Raw genomic sequence first — 22,040 nt, 5'->3', positions numbered from 1 at the left:
TCCTAATAAATATATGTTATCCAGATATGTTTTAATGCATATAACATACTCGCCTTGAAAATAATATACAATATAATATTTAAATACAGTGTAATATAATAATTTGTGTCTGATGTGTTTTTCCACAAAAAATTGCAATTACCTTCTTAAAATTTAATTTAAAAAATCGTAAAAATACATTAAAATATTCAATTGAATTGCTAATACTTCTATACTTTTACTGACGTAAATGATTATACTATTCTATTCTATTAATCTTTGTGTTTTTATATTACAAGTACACTGGAGGTCTATGACAAAGAGCCGCTGTATATCAGGCTTATACTTATTAACGAGCTAAATCCATTTGTTGATTCTGGTGTTTTTGTGTGATTTCTCGATAATAACAAAAAGATAAAATAACATCAGCCTTATCTTTTCCCGGGATAGGTTGTGAATTATTACTTTGCTCACCAAGATTTTCCCCAGCTGGTTACTTTCTAACCTTCAGGCAACTACAGTGATTCAGTGAGAGATATTAATATGATGTTGGTGCAGCTGGTCCCTAAAATAAGTGGTGAGGTCGGAGCTGACGGCATCAAAGTGAATCCTTTTATGTTTAAGTATTGAGCACATTCTGGCTCAGTATGTTAATGATGAACTAATTGCCTTCTGAACTACAATATAACTTGTCCATAAACAGACATCCAAGAGGTTTAAAGTTGTTAATCTTAATGAATAATCTGTTGTGAGGATTTCCCCGCCGTGAAACAAAAAGTAAATCGCGGTGATTTGTCTCTGTTTCATTTGGCTCCCTCAGCTCTCCCGCCCCTCCTCTTCTTTTATCGCTGGTATTCCTCTTCTGTGTTATCTCACTCCATTTCCTCCTCTTATCATCTGTATCATCCTTAATCTAAATGAACTCGATTCCTCAGTGCCACTTGGCAGAGAAAAGCAAAGCGACTTATCTGCCGCTCCATCATTACGCTCTGCCACTCGCTCTCACTCATCCCTCAAACACACACTTACAGTAGATGCTTAAAGCCATCATTATGTAAACTCTGCCTCAAGTGCTGCCAATGTAATGTTCCCAAAATAATATCAGAGTGCCAGGGGTGTCTCGTTGTGTTTTTTTTCCATGCATACGAAGTTGTTGACTCGAGCTGCTCGTTGGCAACAACAAAACAGAGTTGCCCCGGTGTATTTAATCTTAAAGATCCTTCTCGTTGTGTTCTGAGCTGCAGAGAGATGCCTAAACAGGCCTCAAGTGTCATTTATTCTCCCATGAAGAGCTATGGGTTCACTTGTTGCAACTGACCCCACTTGTGAACGAATTAACCACACAAACAGTCGCAGGAACAGATGTTATCTACATGCAGCCTCCACAGTAAAAAGCCAAACGGAGAGCTGATCCGTAAACGTGGACTGTACGTCGTCAAACGCTGCTGTCCTGGTTTGTGTTTCAGTCATCTATTTAGGCAGGCGAGACCTACAGCGTTATCGTTTCCCATGTCTGTACATATAACACATATCCTGCCACTCATCATACTGGCGTGCACTGTGCAGCATCAGCATCTTCAGTCATTCATGGGAAAGTGTGGCGCGAGGCAAACAAGATATTAACATGTCACGGAACAGCGAGCAGCAGAGTGAGCGAGGGAAGAGAAGCAGCCCCGGTAGCTGGAGAAGTAATATAGGTCAACAATGTTAAGAATAAATCTGAAGCCTCCAACAGTCTAATACATTTCGTCTGGGGGCTTCTGTGCAGCTGAGTCCTGTCACTATAATCAGGCTGTCCTCATGCACCGTTCGTAGCTATACCTATGAAAAGTAATGCACTGTAAATCGTATATAGCCGATCCCAGCTGACATTGAGTGAAGGCGGTGTACACCCTGGACAGGTTGCCAGACTATCACAGGGCTGATACATAGAGACAGACAACCATTTACGCTCACATTCACACCTACGGGCAATTTAGAGTCAACAATGAACCTAACCTGCATGTCTTTGGACTGTGGGAGGAAGCCAGAGATCTCAGAGAAAACCCACGTTAACACAGGGAGAACATGCAAACTCCACACAGGAGGATCCTGCGACCCTCTTGCTGTGAGGCAACCGTGCAAACCACTGCAGCACCGTGCAGCCCTGACGCTGGACATTTGTAGGAAAACGCACGAAAAATTAGGAATAACTTTTCGTAAGATTTCATATTAACCGTCGTATGATATCCCTATACTAGTAGGGCGGAAACTAATAATTATTTTCATTATTGATTAATCATTTAGTCTGTAAAATGTCAGCTATTAGAATAAAAATGTCAAAGGTGATGTCTTCAAGTGTCTTGTTTTATCCGACCGACAGTCCAAAATCCATATTAATTCAGTTTAATATCATAGACAACTAAAAAACGAACTAAACTAATTGTTTCACCTATAATTTTTTTTAATGTTTTAAACAAAATCTAAGAATTTAACAGCATTTGCTTTTGAATATCAAAGAAGAAAGAAAAATCTATGAAGCAAAAACCTTGAAGGGAAGCAAAATAAAACTTTTGATGCTTGAGGACATTAAATAAACTTTCTTCTAATCTTCTTTTCTTTTTAAATCTAGAATTTCTTTATAAAAAATGTATAAAAAAAACCCAACCAAAACAATAAATGAAATGATGAGCCTTGCTGATGTAGCACAGCAGCACAACATAAGACAGTTGCGTCACAGCTGCAGTTAAGTCAGCCTGCAAAAACACGCCTGTTAGAGACATTTAGATGGTTCTGTAATGGAGGTAATGTAATCGGCAAACAGAGACTAATTAGGCAGTAAAACAGATGAGTGCACACATATACACATGCACACACACACACACACACGTATTCTTGTAGATCTATCCTCATGAGGATCCATAACTGCCTACACTCACTCCCAATTACCTTTAACCATCAGTGCTTCACATGGAGACTTTACAGTCACACAATTCTTATTTTACGTCTAATCTTAGGCCCTACCCTAAAAAATGTTTTCTTGAAGCGTTGAGAACTGGCCAGACATAACTTCACTAAAGTCTTCGTAAAGTCTACAAATCATACTGTGCTCTGGAAAAGACAGAAAAACGTTAAGCACGTATCTCTACTGTGGATTGATCTACTTTATAGCTTCTCTGGAGAAATGGAGCGAATATAACCGACTAGAAAAAGGGCATACAAAGAGAAGTGGATTGAATATAAATGAGTCTACTCGCTCACATGTTTGCAGATAATCTCTACCGTGCTGTGCTGTAGCTCTTGAAAGAACCTCTGCATGTTAAACACAGGTCTGTGGAGAGCATGAATAATACTCCATAGCAGCGGTGTGTAGTGAATATTTGATGTGTTTAGTTTACATCAACTCAGCATGGCTAATGGCAGCTCTTTAAAGGAGGGGAGGAGATGAGGTTTGACAGGAGAGAGCTGGAGAGGCGACAGGCATGAATCACCATGAAGCCAGCGAGTCAGACAGGTAAGGGGGGTCATGACAGAGGAAAAATAAATGCAAGCGTATACACGGCATGATGAAATGCCAGCAGATGGTACAACTTAGAGAAAAGTATCTTTGTCTTGCATATAAATCCACACCAGAAGAGTTCATACTCAATACTGACCACATTTTAGAGAGCGCCCAATTGCATTCAACAGATAAAGCGCTGATTTGACATGTTATTAAACACTGCTTCATTTATCAGGTTTAATGACTGGTAATAATTAATCTAATAATTTATTATGATTCTAATACAGTGTGAACTTTTCCACTGCTTATTTAGGTCACGTCTTCGCTCCTCAAGCTGTTCCCATGCAGAAAAAAACATGTACAGCATGTGATATATGGCACAGCTACAAAAGTACAAGTGTGTTTTTGTACTATTTCTACTGTTTTGCATCTTGGAACAAAAAATCTTTCCAAACTTGCCTCTTAAACTATTTTATTTTTTGCCTACCATGGGTCTAAGGATGGCAAGGTCAGTCTGCAACAACTATTGGATAGGTTGTCATGAAATTTGATTCACGGTGCCCAGAGGATGACACCGGTGATCTCCTGACTTTTCCTCGACCAAGAGGTTCGTTTTTTGTGGTTTTGAGTTGAAATATCTAAAAAACTGTTGGAAGGATTGCTGTGAACTTTAATACAGACATTTATGTTACCCTCAGGATGAATTGTAATCACTTTGGTGGTCATAATTTGAAATTGATTCTCAGTAAGTACCTGCAACACTAATGACATTTCCATCAGCCTCAGCTGAACTTTGTGTTCAGTGCCAGCAAATGCTAGCGTGCTAACATGCTAAACTAAGATGGTGAACATTAGTGCTGCCCCCTCTTAGTAGACTAATTGGTCATTTTGGTCTTAGTAGACTAAGATTTCTTCAGTCGATTAGTCATTTTTTTATGCTTTTTTCACGCCGAATGACTTATTTCTTTAAACTTATGAGCACATCTCTGCTAAACACCAGATTTAAAGTGATTCTTTGTGGAGAAACTCAGTTTAAATCAATTAATTGATTAGTTGACAAAATGGTACAAATGTTAGTCGACTAAGAATTTCTTTGGTCCAGGACAGCCCTAATGAACGTGGAGTGTGGCCGTTTGAAACAACTATAAAAACTTTAGATTTTTGACAAGGTTGGACAGAAGAAGTAATTTATTATAGTCTTGTTTTTCCACAGAAAGTGAAATGTTAAGAGCACGGTGTGACATTAACATCCATCTGACTTGGATAAAAAATTATTAATTTGATGAGCGAGAGAGTTTTATCACACACAGTACCTTATAATGTGCAGGAAATAGCGCTGATGGCTGGCAGGGTGCCAGTGAGACAGGCTTAAATTATTTTGTCCTGTAAAAATTATTCTTGTAAAACATGTTTTTTATAAGCAACGCAATATTTCAATGTTTGTCAGAGTCGCTTTAGTACAGAGGGTTGATTAGGTCACTACAACGAACACTACACCTTGTTGGGTGTTTCCTGTGGTCTTGTGACAGCCTTCAGCCAGCAGTGTGTGTTTGTGAGTGTGTGATGGAGGTCAATGTCTCCCGTTGTGTACACAGTACGTGGCGGCCCACGTCCCGCCCCTCGGGTCAAAAACACACTGACATCAGCGGTCTCTTCGGTGACGCAAGAGGACATGTTGTTTTTTCAACTCTCACTAACAATCAGTGGCAATGAGAACTGAAGAGAAAGGCTTCATTCATAGAAAGGTAACACAGACAATAACACTCCTCTGTAGCCCGACACTCAGTCTGACTGTCTGCAATTAAAATCCCTCCATTTATGTCCAGCCGTTAAAGCACTAACTACAAGCTGCCCTGCAGCCATGTTGACTCCTGCAATCACTTAAGGACATCTTGAATTACCCCCCAACCTCTACAGGTACTCTACTGATATCAAGAAACTGAGAAAACAAACAAAGCACCCTTTTACCCTTTTGTATTAAATGCAAGCAACCAGAAATTTCTAGGTGAAACTCATTCTTCGTTGTGCTTTAGCCCTATTTAGGTTAGACTCAAATAACCAGACCAATCTCCGCAGTGTTGTGTCTACGGATGCACCGATCCGACTTTTCAGTCCCGATACCGATAGCGATACCTGGAGTTTGGGTATCATCCGATACCGAGTACCGATCCAATACCAGTCTATAAATACTAAGCTGTATGCCTCAATGTGTGAAAGTGACTGAGATCATTCTTTTTTGTGTATGGCAGCATCAGGCTTGACTTAAACACTGCTTTCCTAACTTTGTAAAACAAAATTTAACAAATAGATACATAGATATACATTTAGTGAATTGTTATTTATTATTAAAATAAAAAATCATGCACCAGGAACCTCAAAATTAACAGGAATTACAATTCAGGTGTAAACCTTTTTAATGCAGCAACAAATTGGTCAAAATTTAAAGAGGAATTAAAATGCCAGTATACATACATATAATGTTTATAGTGTATAAACATAGAATTGAATTTATTAGATCGGCCCCATTGTCACCTATACTCGATCCAGTGGTATCCTAGTTGTGTCAGCGCTAAATAAAGGTCGGCCTCCACACATAATCATTCTGGTATTCATTCATTGTTTGTATTTCTTTTCCCAGCTGTTCTCACACACCGATCGTAGCTACAGTATACCTACGAAAAGTAATGTACTGTCATTCATACATATCCCACAAAATCATTTTGTATGTAGTAATTCACATAATCGTGAATCAGGAAGTAGAAAGAGCGACAACCACCACGTAGGGAAGAGGTTGCGGTGGATGTGTGGGTAAAAAAATACCAGATTTCGTACCCCGTGGCTAATGAGGGGAACTCTGGGTAATTTACTTTGCTCTGTATGCATGTGGAGTGGTGGGGTGAGATATCCAATTAGCTTATGGCACTGTGTTGGATCAGACCACTGTAAAAGATCATTTAGTTTTATGCTGTTGTGAGTCTACTGTGTGCAGATTGTAAAGCCTCTGAGGCGTGGTTTCTGTTGTTTATTTGTCTTTTGTTGCTGTAGTTTTTCATGAAATACTTTTTCGTCTACATTTTTTGTTTACAAAAGAAAAATCAATATATCCTATATATTTTTATTTCATGTTTGTAGAGACTTATTCACTTGGACTGTCTCTCCCAGTAGGGGGAATAATCTCCACTCCTGTGGATACCATATGCTGCAGTAGCTCACCGCACATGAACTGCACTCATGCACACTATATCTTGTATCAAAATTCACATATGGCACTCCTGCGACTGTGCACAACTCATTTGTATTTTCAAACACATTTTTTCCCCCGAAGCTGGAGGAAAAGTAAGCCAAGACTCTCCCTGTGGTTTCATCATTTTATACGGGCACATTTTCTGGTTGAGGTCTCTTTGCCAAATGATGATCTAAAACTGTCTTGGAAGCAAAACACGTAATAAATAGTCCACAGTCACGATCCATTTCACGAGCAATGGTTTAGTGGAAGGGTTGTTTGGCTTGACAGTGTTTTCGAAGTGTTGAAAACTGAACAGGAAATAAACTGCATGTGTAATAAGTCTCACTTCAACAGTTGTATACACCCTGCTGGTTGTTTGAGATCACGGTTGTGATTAGACCTTTGCTGTCAGAGCCTTCAAATTATACAGCAATTACAGCCCTTTTGTTTTTGATTTTTCAAATGTATTTTTCTGTATGACAGTTTGATTTTTATAATATAATTGGAACCAAAAACAATAGTAGTTTAAATATTGCTTTCTTTCTGATTTGAAGGGTATAATCTGCAGCTCATTTGTGTTTGTGTTTTTCTCTTTACTTTATTTTACCGGAAGCATTTTCTGAGTTTGTCGCATGGTAACCTAATTACAGCAAACAATGATTTGATTCTTTCCACTCGTTCAGATGGAAACACAACAACATATACTGTAGATGCCTGGGGACATAAAATCAGTTTGACTCAATCTGCTTCTTCTGGGTGTTTTTATTGAAAATCACTAGAATATGAAAACAATGTGCTTCAAATACCATTTTACCATTTATTAATTATTCCTGCTTTTATTTGTCTTTACCCATGTTTGTATGTTTTTATTTCCTGTGAATCCTTTGTAACTTTAAGAAAGATTATTATTAGGGCTGTCAATCGAAATATTTAATCGTAATTAATCGCATGATTGTTCATAGTTAATCGCTATTAATCGCAAATTAATAAAAAACAAATTTTTGTATCTGTTCAAAATGTACCTTAAAGGGAGATTTGTCAAGTATTTAATACTCTTATCAGCATGGGAGTGGGCAAATATGCTGTTTTATGCAAAAGTATGTATATAGTTATTATTGTAAATCAATTAACAACACAAAATAATGACAAATATTGTCCAGAAACTCTCACAGGTACTGCATTTAGCATAAACAATATACTCACATCATAACATGGCAAACTCAAGCCCAACAGGCAACAACAGCTGTCAGTGTGTCAGTGTGCTGACTTGACTATGACTTGCCCCAAACTGCATGTGATTATCATAAAGTGGGCATGTCTGTAAAGGGGAGACTCATGGGTACCCATAGAACCCATTTTCATTCACATATCTTGAGGTCAGAGGTCAAGGGACCCCTTTGAAAATGGCCTTGCCAGTTTTTCCTCACCAAAAGCATAACTTGTGAGCATTATTTAACCTCCTTTCCGACAAGCTGGTATGACATGGTCTTTACCAATGAATTCCTTAGGTTTTCTAGTTTCAAATGATTTAAAACTTTAAAACTGAGCCCGCTACAACCTAAAAATCGCAAGTTGCGTTAATGCGTTAAAGAAATTAGTGACGTTAAAACAAATTTGCGTTATTATCGCGTTAAATTTGACAGCCTTAATTATTATACATAACTATTATTTTACATTATTATTATTTTTTCTTTTCTGTATTTAGATAATTCTTATTCTGCTTGTTTATCATTTCATTTAGATATCACCTTTGTGCCTTTTACTTTATTAATTTTATAAAGAATAATGCTACATGCACTAAAAAACATGAAAATGAATGCACAAGTGAATTGTATGTGAAATATTACTGCTCAACAAAAAAGCTCTGTCTTCATACAATCATTTCACTCAAAAAAGCGAAAAACCCCAAAAGAGAGAGTAGAAATTATACAAAAAAACAAAAAAACATTTACTCTAAAATGAGCAGTGGAGCAGAATTTGCAGATAATTTGTTTGCGAATGGAGAAAAGTTGTCATGTGGACGGCGTGCAACCCAGAGCCCATGGCAAAGGCATGGTTGCGACAGTTTCCAGTTGAGCAGTTGATGCAATAAAGCGGCTGTTGTTTGTGCTCTGTACTGTGATAATAGGCCGTGTTGGGAAGCAAAAGGAGCTACACTTGACCCTCGACCCACACACGTCGCAAGAGAGGAGCGTTTATTTTTAGCGCCTCTCAGTGTGGATCAGAACAAACAGAAAATGGCTCAATACCGTTACCTCCTCCGGGGGTTTTACAAAGCAGTTCAGAGAAAAGCAAAACCTTTTTGTGTTCTTTTATCTTCCCTCTGCTGGTATTGATCATCCTGCATTTAATGTTTGTGCTCGTCTCCACCCTGCATGGAAATGTTTCTGTGTGCGCTGAAGAGGAATTTACTTCCCACAGGACTGGCAGGTTAAGTGAGTACAGACAGACATGAACACAACCTTTCTCCAATCTGATCAACAACTTGACCAATAGTGCACATCATGGCCCCTGTTCAGTCAACACTGGAGCGTGTAGGTTGGTCATTAGCGAGTAATCATATCAGCCACATTGAGCTCTGATTGTGTGATTCATCTTAGAGGAAGACAGACACAAGTGATGTGTTTCCATCATCACAACCCACTGGCTGCTCTCAGGCCTGCATGATTTATCTGAGTCCTCTGAGATTATTCCAGTCATGACCTCCTGAGTAACTCGGTCCATCAACACATAACACATAAGCTCTGATTGAATTTAATGGGCAGGTTGATTGTCTGTAGAGTGAAAATTACCAGAGACCCATACTTCGGTATTTTTTCAACCTGGACCCTATTTTTTCCATGTGTTTTCGTCTAAAGGTCTTCGCACACCAAGTCCATATTTTTTTCGTACGTGTTTTTTTATTCCGTCATCTGATAAAAATCGAATCCAATGCATTTTATTACTGTATTCGTTGGATATTCAGATTTCACGACGAGACTTCTCCCTTTCAGATGGAGGTCCCTGAAGCGAAATCTTTTCAAATGGGGGGTCTGTGACCTAACGTGTATCAATTTATGGGTCCTTGACATGAAAAAGGTTTAGAATCACTGACTTTGACAAAAAAACATTGAAAAATACCAGAGTTACCCTCTAAGTATTAACATATGGGAGGGAGCACTAAATTATTATTATTGGTCCACATGTATTGAGCTCAAATATCAAAGACGGTTGGCTCTCCACTCTCACTCCCATACCTTCTTCATTTTATATAATCAAGGGTGTTGACAGTTTAATATATGGGACTTCAAGATACCAACAATATATCACATTAGCTGCTGTTTTTATTATGAAATCCTAGCTGGTTGGTTTGAGGTCACCCATAAGAAAGACAATGTCTTGTTTCATCCTCACATTTTATGCCAAATTAAGCATATCAGACTTTGGAGCATGGCAATGCCTGCAATAAAGTTTCATTCTTATCAGCTCTGTATGTTCTGCAAAACTCAAAATGGAGTTGTTTATTAAAGTTTTTTTTAAAGTCAAACTGATTTTTTTTTTAAGACAAATCAGTATGTGGGCGTGAATTTTTTGTTCTGACAGACGATGCTGGTGCTGTAATTGATAGGTCTAATGTCTGTGTAGGCGGGCAGTAAAATAGTTCCTAAAATCCCTGCAGATCAAGCAGCCACACAGACAGTGAACCCGCTCGGTTGTAGTCGTTGCGTTCTGCTGTTAGTAGCCAACCATCTGTGATTTGAGCACTCGTGTGAAAGCTTCCATCTTCTGAGTGAAGCACAATGTTATCAGCACTCTGGATCCTGTTTGTGTTTAATGTTTAATGTGATGTCCTACATCACTAATGGTATATGACCAACGCTGTCTGAGCTTGTTGAAAAGGGAAAGAAAAATGTCTTGTATCAACGCCCGTGAGCTACAAGACCGTGACGTGATCCAGTCCAGCCCGGTCGCACGAAAAGGCATGTGAATGACACAATAATGCGCAGGGCAAAAGCGTGTAATAAGAACGCTGTTCTTGCTTTGTTTTCACTTGCTCTGTCATTTTCACACCATGTAGTCTGTACTGACTGCAATGTAATGACGTAGAGTAGCAAGTAGAAAGACTGCTAATGGCAGGCGGGAGGGTCCAACAAACACTAGACTTTAAACCAGGAGACCTGTGCTGAATATATATATTGTGCTGAATTATTAATAATAATTCTTGAAATGTGAAAAAAAGGCATTGCTAGGCACTAAGTTGATTTCAAAATAATCAAGTTCCTCTGCAGAAACTCCTTCTCTGTTACAGCTGTTCTATAACGAATAAACAGGATGAGCCATTATTAATGACACCAACATTAACAGTGAGCGGGTATTAATTTAGAATAATGGATGAATTATTCTCTCTACTTCCCTTAACAGTGCCAGCTCTAAGTACAGTCGCCTGTGAACCTCATACACACCAGGACGCTGTAATCCTCAAACTATTCCTTGTGGGACTTTCTTGAACGGATTGAGCAAAGACAGGCTTTAAATGTTTCGGTGTCTGGCTGATAGCCAAAGAGGGAAATGTGGTGAATCTTCGTGCTGTGAGGCTGAAATAGCAAACCTCTTAGAGAAACTAAGAATGAAATGATGCATTGGGTTTCTCCAGAGCACTGAATCTCTGGTTTTTACTTTATTTGCAATATTAAATATGTTTTCTTAAGTCCAGTGTGAAAGTAGGGATCGGAATCACCAGAGACCCCACGATACGATATTATCACGATACTTAAGTCACGATACGATCTTATCGTGATTTTAAACATTTTGCCATATGCTGAGTATTGCGATAAGATATGTTGCAATATATTGCAATTTGTTACCTTTTTTCAGCTGCAAGTTATGCAGTTTGTCAACATCTGTTTTATCTAATAAGATACAGTTTTCACTCTGCTCATCTCAGAGTTTTCATTCACATATCTTGAGGTCAGAAGTCAAGGGGACCCTTTGAAAATGGCCATGCCAGCTTTTCCTTGCCAAAATTTAGCGTAACTTTGGAGCATTATTTAGCGTTCTTCCCGACGAGCTAACATGACACATTGATACCAATTGATTCCTTAAATTGTTCTGGTTTCATATGATACCAGTATCTTTACTCTAGCTTTAAGACTGAGCCCACTACAACCTCTGAAAGACAGAATTAAAGGTTAATAGTTTATATAATAATCTATATAAGACCAATACTTGACGTCCGAGTATCGATACAATATTGCCACATAAAATATCGCGATACTGTGCTGTATTGATTTTTCCCCACCCCTATTTGAAAGTGGAAAAAGGGACGCACAATAACAAACACAAATATAAAATCAAAACTATAAAAAAAAAACTTTTTTAGCTCCTTTTTGTTGTCAAGAAGCTCCAGTGCTGATTCCTTTTGACCGGCGTTGCAGAAACAATTCAGCCTGTCCACCATGCGGGGACGCACGACTCTGTCAGTTTGATTAATCTTGTCGTTTTCCCACCGCAGAGCAGGCCACATCAAAACATTGTCTGGATTTGTTCACAGGGGCAGGAAGGTAAGCCGTTGGCAGCCACCCAGACCAAAGTGAGTGATGGAATGTGTTGCACTTAATATCTGATATCTGGGAACATGGTGGAAAGGCAGCAGACGCTACCCAGAGACCATAGTACCCCACAGAGCACATATGGTACACTTACATTTATATAGCAACACTCACATGTCAGCATTCACCCACACACATTCACACACTGATGGCAGAGGCTGCCATACAAGGTGCCAACTTTGCCCATCAGGATCTAATGTAAATACTAATTCACACACCGATGGCTTAGCCTAATTTGGGGTTAGGTGTCTTGCTCAAGGACACATTGGCATGTGGCCCGGAGGAGCCGGGGATCGAACCACCGACCTTCCAATTGGTGGACAACCTGCTCTAACCTCTGAGCCACTAAGATAACCCCAGTGGTTATCTTAGTGGTTATCATATGACACATTTAGCCCGATAGATCTCAATTAAAGCATCCCTCAAAACGGTGTAAGATAACCACTATGTGCGTCCTCCACTTTCACCAGTGGTCTTCTGTTGCTATAGCAGGTGTATCTGTTTATAGCTCTATAAAAACCAAATAATTAATTTGATTTTCCCCTAGAGGTAAAGAGGCTCCTTTGGAGAAGAGGTTTCATTAAAGGAACTGACAGTACTGTTACACTGTTGGGAAGATTTAATAAGCTCGTAACTTATCCGTTTAACCCAGCACGTGCCTGAAAGTTGGACACCAAAATCACCCGTCAAATTGTTGCTCGAAGCAACATGGGAGTCGATGTCTATTCAATAAGCAGTAGCTGTTTCCTGCCGCTAACAGGAAGGGATTGGTTCTGATCCTTCCCGCTCAATTGTGTGTATAAACACTGTTCTTTCACGTACCTGTTAGTGTGTACACGTACAGTATGTGTGTGTGTGTACAGACAAGGTGTTGTGAGGTGAATGGCACACATGGCTAAGTGGAGCCCAGCGGCGGTATCCAGACCGACCCTTATCGCCACTCTGTTACAATCCAGAGTGACAGCTCTTTGTAGTGGAAGCTATTCTTGGCCCTCCTGGGTCCATCGCGGGGATCCGTTTGAACCGGAGCCTGTAGAGCAGCACAGGACGTCTGTAGTCACTTGACGGCTGCTGACATCTACAATCCTCCTCACACCTGTCCTCCGCACCACCACAGGCCATCACGTCTTTGGTTCTTTCTCTTTTGTTTGCTCGCTCAGTCTGTCTATTTGTCTGTCTGTGAAGTCTCTTTCTTACCCGGCTCTATTCTCTGCACTACAGCCAAAGAAAAGTAGAAGGCAGCATAGCAAGAAATAAGCAAAGCCATTGTGTTTCTCTCTTCTCATCTATTCATCTCTCTCTCTCGCTCTCATTCGTGTTAGATGGCTCATACTCAGGAAACCACAAAAGGCAGAGAGACATTAGAAACACGTCCTCTCTCTCTCTTCCTATCTTAAGTCTTTCGTTCACCTCTCTTTAACCTCAATCTTGCAGCACGGCAATCTTGCAATACACCATCATGGAGTGACCAAATGCATTTTCAAGTTTTAGATAAAGACGTTTCCTCCCCTCTTTTCAGTGTTAAATACTTGGCAGATATCGATCTCTGGCCCATGTCCTCCCCATCTCTGATTTATTCCTCGCTGAACGTCTTCACCATATTTTTCCAGTGGCAGACACAAAGCTGAATGTTTACAGAGAGGATGACTCTTGTCTCCTCGACTCAGCGAGTTACAGATCAAAGACGTGCAGGACAAGCGTACGTTTGTGAACAAGTAAAGCTCTAAAGTGCTTTGCAGACAGCGCTGTGATATACTGCGTGTCTGTTTGACCTGTTGCATGGTGTGTTAAGACATCTCCATCTTCTTATTTTAGGGAATGTTTGGAAGTTATTAGGGGGTCAGAAAGGGGGAGGGTATTGCATTGTTTATTTTAGCTGAAAGCTGAATTAATATTTCCTTTGCAATTATTTGCATACATACTTCAATAAGCAAAGTTTACAGGCATCGTGGTTCTTAAAGAACCAGTGTGTAACATTTAGGGGGATCTATTGGCAGAAAGAGAATATAGGATTAATAAGTATCTTTTCTTTAGTGTATAATCACCTGAAAACAAGAGTCGTTGTGTTTTTGTTACCTTAGAAATAGGGATGCACAGATCCAACTTTTTCAGTCCCGATAGCGATACCTGGGCTTTGGGTATCAGCCGATACCGAGTACCGATCTGATACCAGTGTTTAATTAATATGCTGTATGCCTCACTGTGTGGAAGAGACTGGGATCATTCTTTTATGTGTAATGCTTGACTTAAACATTGCTTTCCTAACTTTGTAAAACAAAATGTAACAAATACATACATAGATATAAATGTGCTGAAGTGTTATTTATTATTAAAATAGTAAATAACACACCAGCAACTTGGCCAAAAAATTAACAAGAATTACAATTCAGGTGTAAACCTTTTTAATGTAGCAACAAATTGGTCAAAACTTAAAACAGGAATTAAAATTCCAGTATATAATGTGTATAGTATTTTTATTAATTGAATTTATTAGATCTGCCCCATTGTCACCGATATCTTCTTGATTAGAATTTGGTGTTCAAAGGTCAAAGGTCACTGTAACCTCATAAAACACATTTTTTTGGCCATAAATCAATAATTCATGTGCTAATTATGACAATTTCACACAAATGTCTTACAGGATAAAATGATGAAGTGATGACATTTTGGACAGACATGGATGTAAGCTGCAACTTGACTGGTTGGCGGATGTTTACAACCTCGAGGCGGTAATTCTAGTTCTCTAAGTCAAGAGAAAACATCAATAAGCCCGGCGAGGGTCTTGAGGTTCAGCACCCCGTCACCACCGCGATCATTTTCATACGCTCCCTTATTCAATTATAGAAGTTTATTTTCTTAAAACAGGTAAAAAAATATATATTTACTTGACTCCGATACAAATCACTGTCTTTCAAGATGTTAAGTGCCATTTTCTTGATCGTTTTACTGTGATTCTGTAAGATTTTAACACTCATTTCTAAGTCCTGAAAAATCTTGAAGGCTCAATGTAAGACTAAATGACTTTGATGAATAAACTGTTCCTTGCCCTGTCATCATGTACGACATACGGTATTTACAGTAAGTCAGCTGCAACCACCTGTTATTACTCATCTCTGTAGCTTACTGAGACCACAAAGCCTCACTCAAACAAAGCACATATCCACATCCGAGCATCAGCAGTGGTTCACAGTGAGATATAACATCAATGGTGACCACTGTGGAAAAAAAGCTTTTGTTGTGTTTTTGTGGACCGTAACGACAAGTCGCAGCTGATATCTCACTATATGGTACCGATGCTGTTTTGCTCAAAGCGCAAAATTACACGGACCGAGAGAGGAAGGAGAGTGGAGTCATTTGAAAAGCACTAGCGGTGTATCTTTTCTCACATGAACTCAGTGGAAAAAAACCCTCCGGAGGCTGGAGAGCTGAACAGTCTCAGAAACGGCACTCTAGAGGTTGAAAAGATCAGAAAGCACTCACTGCTATCAGTTTTAGCCGCCTGAGGCTACACGTCAGTCATTTGGCTGGCGAGCTTTTCCAGTGTGATGCATACATGGGTCAAATGAACAAGTAAAACCCCTTACCTCAAATTGATCATCCCGCATTTTCATCCACACACATAATGGAACTCGTGACCGAGAAAAGTTCGCCCTGCTGATTGTAGTAGCACTCTGAGAGCAGTTGATTACTTTATGCATCGCAAAACGGCACTAACGCGTGTTTTGTATGCATTGAAGCACCTGTACTGCCTCGCTAATGTTTGCAAATCATCGCTAGAGACAACATACAGCAAGGTTATCACTCATTCATGGAGTGCATCCGTGTGCACGGGGCTGATGTTTCAACAAGATCTCTTACATCACTGCAGCAGATGTGTTGGGGTAGGGAGGAATATGTTTGTTTAGTTGCGTGTGAGAGAGGTGTGTACCTGACAATAGGCACATTTATAAGCCACAGTGCAGTGGAATACAAGATGCTCAAGGGACTGACACATGTTGTTCTCTGTTTTGTCACGATGCTGCCTAAGTGGCTCTAATTGGGATCAAAATCACTCCCGCACAATTAACTCCAATAACAATGAAATTCTTATGTATTCAGTGTACATAACGTACGTAGAGTGTACACAGAGAAGCACTAATGTGTTTATTCTGCCAGACACATTTTTCTAATGTACAGCACATGGATGCCCGTGGTTAATTCACCTTAAACATTGCAAAACATTGTAAAATAAATGTAGAAATAAAAATGTAAACATGTAATGCAGGAAAGGGCACCTGTGGCCCTTCGCTGCATGTCATCCCCTCTCTCTCTCTCTCTCTCTCTCTCTCTCTCTCTCTCTCTCTCTCTCTCTCTCTCTCTCTCTCTCTCTCTCTCTCTCTCTCTCTCTACCCCTTTCATAACTATCTCTCTCACTAGATATAAAGGGTCATACAAAATATGCAAATCTTTGCACAAAGAGGGCATGATAACTCAATTTGTTATTCAAAACAGTGTTTATTGTAGGGAGGCACCGATACCGGATCCGATGCTGACTCAAATAGCTGGTTATCGGTGACAATGGGGCTGATATATTAAATTCAATTCTATATTTTATACATTATATACTGTAATTTTAATTCCTGTTTAAGTTTTGACCAATTTCTTGCTGCATTAAAAAGGTTACACTTCAATTGTCTTTCCTGTTAACTTTCTTTACCAAGTTGCTGGTTTATCATTTTAATGAATAAACGTTACGTTTACGTTAGGAAAAACGTTAGGAAAAACTAAATGTTTAACTCAAGCGTGATCTTGCCATACACATAACAGAAAGATCCAGTCACTTCCACACAGTGAGGCATTCAGCTTATTAATTAAACACTGGTATTGGATCGGTACTCGGTATCGGCCGATACCCAAAGCCCAGGTATCGCTATCGGTATCGGGACTGAAAAAGTCGGATCCGTGCATCCCTACTTATTGTAAAGCCCATTTTAAAATAAGTGTATTAATAAAAAGTGTAAACCTGAAGTGTTAATGTTGAAAGTCTCGAGCTCGTACACATCCTGGCTTCATATTTATGTGTAGGCGATGCAAATCTTTGCACAAAGAGGGCAGAATAACTCCATTATTTATTCAAATTAGTGTTTGTCTTGCCTTGGGTTCAGTTTGTGGTCTGCAGAGTGCACTATACCGCCTTCATTATACAGCACACAGGGTGGACACAATAACAGAAACACATTACCACAGAATGCAATGCAACAACATGCATTTTAATGTTAAATCCCACTGCTCATCAAAAAATTATTGTATTTCCTGCATTATATATTTATAAAACATTGCCAGAGTTGTTATTGTGTTCATCCCAACTGTATGCATAATTATTCATTAAGCAGCTATATTGTAGAGGTTGCACAGATGTAGATATGAGCAGGGACTCTTTTGTTTAAGTAGAAGAATATTATTTTGTTTATGCAGCAATAACTGATCTTGTGATTAAAATAATTCAAGATGAAGCAGGTAAAGAATCAAAACTAAAGGGATATTTTTTGATGTAAAGGAATATTATAGGAAACGCTGCAAAATTATATTAGGGTCACATTTCCCTTGACATCCACTGAACTAAAAGGCAACTCGTGGGTTTGACAGACCAAGTGCAGATCCCAGATAGAGAGATAGAAGCTGTCTGCTTTAGATAACACCGCATTTGAACAGCAGCGATAATACGTGACACTAACTAAACTGTGTCCCAACATGCACGTCACGAAAGAAAATCACAAACAAGTGATCATTAGTGTGTCTCTCTCGGTTCTCCATAAAGAGTTTATGAATCGCACTTTGAACTGAAACATATTTACAATCCCCCTATACAGTCGCATTGTTATTGAATTAGTTTCAGCTTGAAGCACACATGGAGATCTCATCAAACTAGATGAGATAAATAGAAAACAAATTACCGTTGACAGCTCGGGACTTCGCTGAAGCTCATCTTCTGGTCAACATCTGGTCAACATCTGGCAGACGATATTATTTCCTCTCAGTTCAAAGCTGTTAATCCAACTTTCTAAATAAATGACCGCCTGCGTCCAGCTTCCTCTGTGAGTCCTCTGTGAGTCCTCTGTGAGTCCTCTGTGCTGTCAGCGAGCAGTGAAGAAGTTCAATGTCTCTGGGTTTAAAACACAAAGGGGTTCAAATGGATGTAAAATAATAAAAAGTATAACCGGTTGAGCTCTGTGGTCGCAGTTGGCACCGCTGGATGAGTGAGCGCGAGCCGCAACTGCTGCTAACTTGCGCTCCTTGTGACGTCACAGGGAGGATGGGGGTAGTATGTGTGTGTGTGTGTGTGTGTGTGTGTTTAGTTCAGTTCACTAATTAACAGGTGTCTGACCATCACGGTTTGTTGAAAGAAGGAATAAGATTTGCTGGACTTCTGGTTTTAATATTTGTTCTTGGCCAATGTCTATTTGTTCAGATTTTTTTGCCACTATACAGCCATAACTATATAGCCTATATGTGCATGGAGGGGACTCAATAAATGTGATGCAAAACACTCATTAAAGGCACAGCATGCAGGGTTTTGTGGGATCTATTCGCAGAAATGGAATTTTAATATTCGTAACTATGTTTTTCATTAGTGTATAATCACCTGAAAATAAGAGTCCTTGTGTTTTCGTTAGCTTACAATGGGCTATGCATATCTACAAAGTGTAGAAGCAAAGAGACAAAATTACGGTGTTTTTGTTTTTTACAACAACCCCTGCTGCCATTTTGGACTGAAAACGGTCATTATAGGGATGCTAATTTTTAATGTTAGTGTCCGATAGATTGTGCGTTGGTTTGTGCTATGTTAGCAGCTGTAGCGTTGCTGGTGGCTTCGTGCCCACCGTTGTCAAACACACATACGCTCTGTCAGCGTGGCGTAACACTAGCGAGTGACCGACAGACCGTGTGTGTGTGGCGGCGGTGAGTGTGGGGTTGTCGGTGACGTCATAACTGTGAACGTAGCTGTAGCAGTGTGTATACAGTTTATTTGTCAGTGAATAAATGCTACAACTCCAGAAAAGCCAGAGTTTGGTTTGTCCGTTCTGGGCTACTGTAGAAACATGGTGGACTCCATGAAGAGGACCCGCTCCCTATGTAGATATGAAGGGCTCATTTTAATATAACAAAAACACAACGATTCTTAGTTTCAGGTGATTATACACTAATGAAAACAGTTATGAATATTATATTTCTGCTAATAGATCCCGCGAAATGTTACACACTGTTCCTTTAATAATGAATGATTTATGGACTGAGCGGAGTGGATTTTTGTGTATGTGAGTCATCCGTATTATTTTATATAATATCTCTATAGGGACTGATAATATTCGTATTTTGTGACTTCATTAAACCATAATATTAACTTCTTTCTTCAATATACTGATATAATATTTTGGGACGTATTTGTGTGTGTGTATGTCCCTGAGAGACTGAGGTCTCCAAACTAATTTCATAAATAGTTTCTGGACGCCTCATATCTCTGATGTGCTCTCAGTTGTCATTTTGTGAAATGTGCGTTTTTATTCTTGGCGAGGCCATTTCATTTTCTATACCGAGCAGAACTAATGCTTTGACTGTATTAAGGGGCTTTGGGGCTGGAAATGTGTTCTTTATTGCAAATTGTGTTAAATCTGGTGTGGTCACCACTGAAATGCCAAGTTGAACTAATCATTTCGTTCTTAGTGATATTCATCCCCTGAATCTGAATTACGTTTTAAGCAGAGAATCCATCAGGTAAGAAAATGTGTTATACCGTGAGATCAGATGGATGTATGGTCACAAAGGATTAGACTGAGCAAGCTACTGAAAATGCATCGAATACTGTCAGGTCAGAATTAATGGTGAGATGTTATATAGCTTCCCACTATAGAGCCTTACAGTATATTATCACTCAGTCTGGGGGATTTCTGGGACCTTTAAATAACTAATCAATCACCTCGCCCTGCAGTGAACTGACTACATATGAGGTATGGAAGGTATACACGGCTGTGTGCTGCTGTTGCAGTAAATCCCTTCACAAAACATCGTGTTTCTTACTGAAAAACACACACATACACACACACATGTACACGCACACACACATACAGTTTTAAAATGAACTTTGCCCGTAAACAGGGTTCAAGGACCTTCTACTTGTGTCAATAAACTCCGCAGAGCTGAAGCGAAGAGCTGGACAGAATTCTCCCTCAAATATAATGTTGTTAAAGACAGTATTCGTTCATTTATAATACACGTTTAGAGCTGCAATGATTAATCGATTAATCAATTAGTTGTCAACTATTTAATTAATCGCCAACACCAACTATTTTCAACTATTTTCCTGTCTCGCCCAACGCAACCTCTCCAAACTTCAACTAGTTCTAAATGCAGTTTTAGCATCTCTACATTGGTTACCTGTATGTTTTAGAATTGATTTAAAAATTGTAACGATTACTTTTAAAACATAGTTTGAGTTGACCCCTGATTATATCACTGACATACTAACCCCTTACGAGCCTGAATGCAGCCTGAGACCCTCCGACAGAGGTCTCTTAGTTAATTCTAGGTCAATGCTAAAAACCGGAGGAGACCAAGTCTTTGGAGTCGGGGCCTCACGACTCAGGCAGGCTAGCTCTGTTTTGTCTTTCAGATTTCTCAGAATTGCTTTCTCTTAATCAGTTATTCTTCTGCTGTTATTCTACTTGTTACTTCATACCATGTCATTTTTATGTATCAACTCTATTTTTATTTATTGCTACATGTTAATTTATCGCCTTTTCTTTAGTTTGTTAAGGCCCTGTCTACACGTATACAGATATTTTTAAAAACTGATATTTTCCCACATGCAAACTGAGTTTTGGGTCACAAAAAACGCCGTCTAAAGTACAGATTTTCAAACACTCCCTGGTTACTTTGTATCTCCCTTTCCTCATTTATGCATGTAAAGAAACAGTTGATGACAGCAGAGTGATGGAGATATTTTATAAAATGAAAGTCGTGTGGACAGATTTTCTTTTTTAAACGGAGGGGAAAATATACATTTTAAAAAATATCTGCATACGTGTAGACAAGGCCTAAATCTTTTTCCTTCATTTACAGTACTAAGAAAAGCCATAAGTTGCCAGCAACAGTGCACAGTGTCAGAAGATGCACCTACACCTATACATTTTTTTTATCAGTTGTTTGCAGTAACAGCGGTTGTTGAAGATGCTTTGAACAGGACAAGAGACGGGGAGCAGCTTCTGTGACTTTTGTCCTCTTGAAGGGAAGCATGAGATATAAGAATAGCCTATACTCTTTGACCGAGTGCTGATGTTCAAACCGCCTCGAGCCCTCAAAGTGCTACGATAGCATCCACCGCGCATCATCACTGCCTCTATATTGAAAAGCTTTTGAATCAGCTGACAATAATGAAAAGTTCAGCCAAGAGCAGGATGCCCCTCCATCCCCAGTGACATTATAAATAACAGCATCTGAATTAGCCTACTGGCATATTTATAGTTTCTATGTCACTGTAAATAACAAAAGGCCTTTTGCTTAACAACTATTTGATCATGGCACCATCTGTATGTTTTTTTTCCTGAGGCGATCCATAGGCTGTAGAAAGATAAATGTCTGATGATTTAATACCAATAACTGAGACATGTTTAAGTTCTTTATAGCAGACCCTCAGGGCACAAAATGAAAAACACATTAGGTCTATTCACTTGTGCAATAGTGTTCTGTCTGAAAATAGCAAAAGCCATATAGTGTTAACCAAATGACGAAA

The 22,040-nt window shown here is 39.2% G+C and overlaps 1 protein-coding gene across 1 annotated transcript in view; it reads right to left on the bottom strand.

Annotated features, from left to right (window-relative positions):
* gcgra (glucagon receptor a) overlaps positions 1 to 18,507 on the bottom strand; it is a 44,378-nt gene extending 25,871 nt beyond the window's left edge. Inside the window, exon 1 of the mRNA XM_037793226.1 lies at positions 18,208 to 18,507. The gene's annotated coding sequence lies outside the window, so the exon portion shown is untranslated. The remainder of the gene's footprint in view (positions 1 to 18,207) is intronic.
* Positions 18,508 to 22,040: the final 3,533 nt, after the last annotated feature.

The sequence above is a fragment of the Sebastes umbrosus genome, chromosome 14 (assembly GCF_015220745.1).
Source record: "Sebastes umbrosus isolate fSebUmb1 chromosome 14, fSebUmb1.pri, whole genome shotgun sequence".
Lineage (NCBI taxonomy): Eukaryota > Metazoa > Chordata > Actinopteri > Perciformes > Sebastidae > Sebastes > Sebastes umbrosus.
The sequence above is the reverse complement of the archived record's forward strand: the minus strand, read 5'-3'. Positions and strand labels throughout refer to the sequence as shown.